The 7,390-nt window shown below is 55.0% G+C and overlaps 1 protein-coding gene across 2 annotated transcripts in view; it reads right to left on the bottom strand.

The window, feature by feature from the left end:
* The window catches only part of Rarg (retinoic acid receptor gamma), a 22,619-nt gene extending 19,203 nt beyond the window's left edge, over positions 1-3,416 (bottom strand). The window contains exons 1-2 of one of the 2 annotated variants that reach the window (XM_026782633.1): positions 3,203-3,416; positions 2,489-2,546 (exon numbers count right to left, since the gene is read on the bottom strand). The gene's annotated coding sequence lies outside the window, so the exon portion shown is untranslated. Of the gene's footprint in view, positions 1-2,488; positions 2,547-2,950; positions 3,020-3,202 lie in introns of those variants that run through there. The other variant, XM_026782634.1, reaches the window with a different exon arrangement.
* Positions 3,417-7,390: the final 3,974 nt, after the last annotated feature.

The following is a 7,390-nucleotide window of genomic DNA, read 5'->3' as shown; positions in this document are numbered from 1 at the left end:
ACAGGGTTTCTCTGTGGTTTTGGAGCCTGTCCTGGAACTAGCTCTTGTAGACCAGGCTGGTCTCGAACTCACAGAGATCTGCCTGACTCTGCCTCCCGAGTGCTGGGATTAAAGGCGTGTGCCACCACCGCCCGGCATGCATGCCCCTTTTAATTATCGTTTCCTTCCTCCATCTTCCTCAATTCCTGTTTCCCTCCCAACTCTTTCTCCTCACCAATCACCCCAGTCAGCCTACAGGCCCTATACCTCTTACCATTCTCTTCTTCAAACCGGGAGTGCTGTGGAACTCCACTAAGAGATAACCACCATACCAGAAAGCCCGTCCTTGTTCTCAGTTCGTGTGCTGCTCCTTATCCTCCTAGCTTTCTTTGTCCCCTCAAAAACTCTCCTCCCTCAAATGTAGCTTCTCCCCACCCCTGAAATTTTTAACCTGAGCCCAGGAGAGAAGAAGCCCAAGAGAAGAAGGGGAGACCCTAGAGAAGGCCTGAGGTTCCCACCATCACTCTGTAGCTAAGGGAAAGGGGCTCTTCAGGATCTCAAGGGCCATCTACCGTGTAAGTTCAAGGGCTGGGAGAATAGTGCCAGTAACCAGAACTGATGAGATGAGGGCAGAGGACCACAGCATGGGCATCCCACAGGGAGGCTGCAGGCATTTCTACATCTCTTTTCATTAGTACTTGTTTCTAGGATCAGCATTTCTGTTTCTTTGTATCTCTGCTTTTCCCTCCTCTCTTTCTCTCATCTTTCTCAACCTCCAAACTCCTAGGAATAAACCATCATAGCTACAAGAACTCAAACCCCAACACCGTCACCCTTCTCATGTGTGAAGGAGCCCCTGATCTCACTAGGTACCACCCACAGGCCTCTCACCCTCTTCACTCCAGAGTCCCTCAGAGTTCTAAAATACCTCTAGGACCCTTCCTTTTCCTTTTCCTCCCCTAGTCCATGAGGTCCTCAACCCAAGTTAAACCCTGGTGGAGCCAGGGGTCCAGGGCCCCTAAGGCCCCTGGGCCATAGCTCAACAGGCTGGGCTACATTCCAGGTGAATTAACCCCTCCGGTTCCAAGAGTGATGAACTAGTAGAGCACCCCGAACCCAATTCCCCCCCACCCCGATTCTGCATAGACTAGGAACAGGTTCTCTACTCCAGCCATCTTGGTCTTGGCATCTCACCTACAGATGAGAAACAAACTTCTAGGGTAGGCAGGGCTTCAACAGGAGGTACCAGGGAGGGATGCTCAGGCCCCAGGTCCTCACAAGGATATTGTGAGTTAAGCAAAGGGCAAGCCAACTCTCCCTTGCCCTGGCTTTCCTCCTTACTGCCTGGGAGGGGAGACTTGGAGGTGCAGAGGAAGGAAGGCAGCAAAGGTCTCTCTGGGAAGGGGGGGGGGGATGTGCTTCAGTCCCAGGTAGAAAAAGACAGCAAGAAACTGAAGATAATGCAGAGTGAGAGGAAGTGCTGAATGAGGGTCTTAACTGCCTGGGTTCTTCAGGGACCTGCAGAAGACAAGGAACACTTCCTTCCCCTTCCCAGGATGCCACCTCCGATGGTGTGGCCTAGAAGGCGGGCAACTGACTTGGGGAAAGGGCTCTTACAAAGCTGCTTCTCTTAGAGATGAGGTGGAGTTGAGGGGAGGGCACAGATGAAGGGGCTGCCGGATGGAAGGGGGCGTCTCCCCGCTGCCATGCCCGCTCCAGAGCCTGGAACAAAGCTGCTCTTGTCAGCTGCTCTCCACCCGCTGCCCCCCTCCCCTCTGTATAAACACGACCACCTTTTTCCATGACCCCATCTCCAGAATGGGTGGAGAACCCAGGCATCCTCCGCTCTAGCCTGCGCACCTCCAGCCCGCACTCCAGGAGGCAGCAGTGGTCCTGGCTTCACTGGCTCCCTACCGTTGTTGGTGGAGTCTAGACCCCTGATTCCCACCTCTCACCCTCAGGTGCCCTCCCTCTAACACACTGGCCCCAGGGAGGGGCAGTACCCAGGAGGCAGGCAGGCAATGCCAGTGGAATGTGTGTGGGCATCAGAGGGCACGGGCAGGGTGGGGCAGAGGGGGGAACTGGAGGTGCCAGTTAGGTGGCTTTCTGAGCCAGAGGTGGGGGTGTGCCGGGGTTGCAGGGGGCGTGTCTTGTGCTGCCTACCAGTTCTAAGCCTCTCTGGTGTGTGTGCGTGTGTGTGTGTGTGTGTGTGTGTGTGTGTGTGTGTGTGTGTGTGTGTTTGGGATACCCAAGCTTCAGGCACCCCAGACATACACTCCTCTTAACCCCCTACAAGTCTTCTTCTTCCTGACAATGGCTGTGGTCCTCAACCTCAACTCAGTGTTGGAAGAATGACCATAGGGGCAAAAGCCCTTTAAAGAGCAGGGTTCCAACTGCCCAAGGTTGGAGCCCTACAAGACGGTGTTATCTGAGCATTTCGTCCTGGAGTCCCCTCCTCAGCCATCCCTGCTGCCCCCTCCCCATGACCACCAACTAAGCATATTCTTACCCTGTGGCCTCTGCAGAGATTCCCTTCTACATACTGGGCCAGGTTGAGGTGAGAGGACCTGGTGGAAACAAGAGAAGCTCTGTCAATGGCACTGCAGGACAGGGACTCCTGGACCTGTCCCAGGGTTCTAACTCTCCCTTTGTTCCACTGGGGCTTCCCCTATAGAATACTCAAAAGAACCACCCCCACCCCTTCATTGGCTTACTTGCGTAGCTGGGGATAGGTCAGAGGGAACCCTGACCCAGAAAGCCAGGACCACTTGCGAGACCCTTTCATGGTACCTCTGCAGAGACGTGCCATTCCACGGGACCATCGGATCCACCCTTCAGTAACCTCCCCCCAGGGGGGGTGGAAGAATGCCACCCTTTCTCACCAGAGGGAATCCGGTCTTTTCTGACATTCCGAGTACAGTATAGGTTCGTTTGCCCAAGACTTTCCCAAATGGTCTCCCTTAGTACTCACCAAAAATCAGGGGCAGATAACCCGGCTCATCCTCAGTCTGTCTAAAATCTTCCCTTTTCCTTCCCAGGTCACGACTAACTCCAAGTTGGGGCAGAAAGCCCCCTCGCAAGCCCGGCTAACAGCCTGGCCACCCCCGGAAAAAGAGGACCCCTGAGGCTCCCGACGTCCCTGCCCCCGGCTCACTTCAGCGGAGGACCCCTGCGTCCACAGCCAGAGGGCTGGCGGGCGAGCCGGCTTCCCCGCCTGACTCACCTGGAGGGGAGGGCGGGGGAAGGAAGGCCGCGGAGCCCCGAGGTCCCGGCGTCAGGCGGTCTCGGGGATGGAGCGCCGAGGTGTTAGGGACTCGCGGTAGTGGGGGGCTTCAGGGGGGCACGGCTCTAGGCTGGGACAATCCCGGGGCCTCTCGGAGCCCGCCCGCCCACGTGACCGCCCCAAAATATCCGACACATTTTCTCCCAAACCGCACACTGACTCCGCAGGCGGGGACACGGAAAATATTTTCTTTCTTTTTCTCCCTCCCTACCCCCCCACCTCCCTCCCTGCCCGGCTCCCTCCTCCCCCTCCCGCCCTCGCTCCTCCCTCCCCTGCCGCCTGCCCCTGCCCGGCTCCCTCCTCGGTGCCCTGGGGCTGGGGGGGGGGGGCGGATGGATGGGGGAGACTGGGCGGGGCGGTCCAGGACGCCTGGGTCTCTGCCCCTCCCATTTGCTGGGCTTTCGTGGCTCCATCCCCGGGAGGCCGGGCAGAACTGGCAGAGGTCAGTGTCCTGGGCTCTGTGATGCCAACCCTTTCTCTCTGGCGATTTCCCCTTTGCTGCCATTTGGGGAGACCGAGTTGTCTCTGGTCGCAGAATTCTGCCAGGCCCGTCTCTGGTACCTCCCAGGGTAGGCAGTGGGGGATGTGGACAATCCCAGGACGTGGAGTGATGGAGCAGGAGTATGTCAGAGGAAAAGGCACTGTCCCCTTTTCTTAGCCTCCACCTGTAGGTCAAAGCAGTCTCCCTGCCCCTCGCCTTCTGTGTCCTATGGCCTAGAAGCAAACTGGTTTAACTAGTGGGGGTTATGAGGGTGCTGCGAATTGGGTTCACAGACCTCCTCCCTCTCACTCTGCCTGCGTTCGGCTCCAGGAGTTAAGGCGCGTGGGTCTCTCGCTGCCAATATTGTTCCCACCTTTAGGCTTGGATTTGGAGGGGGAGAGGCTGGGAGGAGGGCTGGAAGAACATTGGGGGTGGGGGTGGGAGGAGCCTTGCTCTGGGTGTGAGGGAGAAAGCCCAGGCAAGGGTGTGTGTCTGGCTCAGCCAGCGAGGCCTGCCTGGCTGCCTGGTAGATGCGCCACGAATGTTGTTGACGCTGGGTCACTAGAAACCCAAAGTCAGTGTCTGTGTCTGACAGGGATGGTCTCTGACTTCACACAAACCAAGGCTGACAGGCTCTCAAACCTAGAGAGAGAAGCCAATAGTTCGACCCCATTCTACCGAGTACAGAGCCAAAGAAGAGTGAAGGCCAATATCTATGCACAGAACCGACGCAGTCCCGCTGGGCTTGTCGGCTTCGGAAGAGGAGGAAGATCGTTGGACAGGCTGGGCCAAGGACTAGCCCGAAGGACCAGCCCTAGCAGCACTCCCAGGGTGGCCAGCACCTGGGGAATGGAATGGGCTCCTCAGTGTCATCACATCTTCCACCCTGGTATTACTCTGCTCTGGCCTTGCTGCCACCCGAGGGGACAGGTCTCCTCCTCCTGGGAAAGACTTCTTTGGTAGCCATTATCGGGTGAGAGAGAAGGGGGAAGAAGAGGCATGGTGCATGCTGTGACTATCCCAGGAGACCAGAGACGTCAATGGGGGTGCAGACAAGTTCCCCTTTTCACTCCAGGGCTGGGAAGAGCTGGGAATAGGTACTCCAGGGTCCTGTCCCCAGGTGGCCTGTCTGCTGTTGACTTTTCTGGTTACCCTGGGAGCAGCTCTTCGCAGTGTGGGAGGGGTGCGTGTCTGGGAGTTGGACCCTGGCATTCAGGCTGGGGTGGGATGGTGAGCTGCCTGTGTGGTAGGGATCCTTCCGGAGCCGGCAAAGTTAACCCCTCCTGCCCTGGCGCAGGCTGGCGGAAGGAGGGGCGGGCCTAGTTGCGGTTTGGGAATGTGGCCCTAATCCCCCTCCCCACCCCACCCGGCACATCTGTACTTGGTTTCCAGTGAATGAGTCCCCTGTCCTCATGAACCAGGCCTGGGCACCATTCCCTTCCTGCCCAGGCCCCGGGACACAGACCCAGGCACCACCCTGCCCAGCTCTCTCCACTGGCTGACTTCTCTCAGTTCTCCCCTTCACCTTTAGAGGGTTTCAGGGCCTTGATCCAGAAACCAAGAGTTGGAGCTCTGAGACTGCAGCTTGGGGTAGCAGATGGGAATGGAGACGTTAATAGGGTGTGTGGGGGGGAATGGGAAACTATCCAAAGGGACAGTGAGTCTAAAATCCCATTGTTTCTACCTCCCCCTTTGTCTCTGACTTTGTCTGTGGCGGGTGTTTGTTCACTCATCCATCCCGGTTACTGTAACTACTTACTTGAAATCTCCTTATTTTAACCTGTGACTGGAGTGAAAAATGGGGAGGAGATAATGTCCAGGAATATTCGCCCTGTGACTTCTCATCAGTAACTCTCTGACCCTCACAAGACCCAACCGCTGGCGTGTGTAACAGAAGCTGTTAGCAGCAACAGGCAGGGCCTAGTGACAGAGGCCTGTAATCCCAGCTACTCAAGAGGCTGAGTCAGGGGACTCACAAATTTAAGCCTTGGGGCTGGAGAGCTGGCTCAACAGTTAAGACCACTTGTAACTCTTGCAGAGGACCTGGGTTCAGTTTCCAGCACCCACATGGAGGCTCACAACCATGTACAGCTCTGACCTATTATGATCCCCTTGGGGATCAGGCACTCAAAGTACACATTTATAAAAAAGAAGAAAAAAGAAAAGCCAAGCCTACAAGGTAAGGCCCGCTTGGGCAAATTAGTGAGATCTTGTATCAAAAAAACAAAACAAAAAGAGCTGGCTAGCTCAGTACAACACTCGATTAACAAAATTAAATCCTAGGCTGAAAGTTCCAATGATGCAAAAATAAACAGACACAGCAGGCTGAGTTCAAAGCTCCCCTTTCTCTACTTCCCGTCTTTCAGCTGAGTCACATTCTTTCCAGGGTTTCCCTCTCTGTCCTGATGGAGGGGACGCTGCTCCCTCTTCTTCCCTAAGGTGAACCAAGCCTATCTCTAGACTTTGCTGTGTTTTGTAGGTCCTTCATTTGCTCACTGTGGCAGGTCAGGAAGTGATCTCCTGGGGTCCTAGGATCATGCTTCTTCCTTTCCTGCCCTTTTAAAAATCTGTCTATGTTTATGAGCATGTGTGCCTGAGTGTATGTAAGTACACAGTGCGCATTCAGTAACAGTGAAGGCCAGAAGAGGGCTTGGGTGGTGGTGGCCCAGGCCATTAGCGCCAGCACTTGGTTCTTTTGTTTTTGTTTTTTTTTTTTTTGTTTTTTGTTTTTTGTTTTCTTTCTCGAGACAGGGTTTCTCTGTGGTTTTGGAGCCTGTCCTGGAACTAGCTCTTGTAGACCAGGCTGGTCTCGAACTCACAGAGATCCGCCTGCCTCTGCCTCCTGAGTGCTGGGATTAAAGGCGTGCGCCACCACCGCCCGGCTAGCGCCAGCACTTGTGAGGCAAAGACAGGCAGATCTCTGAAGTCAGCCTGGTCTACAGAGTGTGTTACAGGACAGCCAGGGCAACATGAAGAGACCTGTCTGGAAAAAAATGAAAAAGAAGAGGGCATTGCGTTCTCTAGAACTGAAATTACAGACAGTTGTACTCTGTGGGTGCTGGAACTGAACCCAGGTCCTCTGCAAGAGCAGCAGCAAGTTTTCCCAGCTGCTGAGTCACCCCTCCAGTCCCTTTTACTTCCTGCAACAGAGCAAAGAATGAGAGTAGCTATGGGGAGAAGATTCACCACTAATGTCTTCCCGGCCCTATCTTTGTCCTGTTATCCCACCCCTGCCTTTCACCTTGTCCCTTTCCACCAACATCAAGACACTGAATGGGTCATTTTCTCATGCTCAATCTGGTCCTGCAGGCATGTCCCATGCCACACTCAGAGATTGCTGGCAGATGTCTGTGGGGGCTGGGGAAAGCTGGGTTACAATCCCTAAGGACATCATTAAGGCACAGAAGTACTAGAGGGGCTTGGAGACCAGGGCACCAAGGGAGAATATGATGAAAACATGTTTTGTACAACACGTGTCCTTTCCTTGTCCCTCCTCCCTCCAGATGTCCTCTATGCCAAGGTTGGTGCTGGCCCTGCCCTCAGTACAGTACCCCTGTACCTTCTCTCTGTGCTTGGCTCTGTGGATGTTCTCCCAGCCTCAGGACTGCCTGTCTACCTTGGTTTTATTCTTTTTTTTTTTTTTTTTT

The sequence above is a fragment of the Microtus ochrogaster genome, chromosome 15 (genome assembly GCF_000317375.1).
Source record: "Microtus ochrogaster isolate Prairie Vole_2 chromosome 15, MicOch1.0, whole genome shotgun sequence".
Taxonomy (NCBI): Eukaryota; Metazoa; Chordata; class Mammalia; order Rodentia; family Cricetidae; genus Microtus; species Microtus ochrogaster.
The sequence above is the reverse complement of the archived record's forward strand: the minus strand, read 5'-3'. Positions and strand labels throughout refer to the sequence as shown.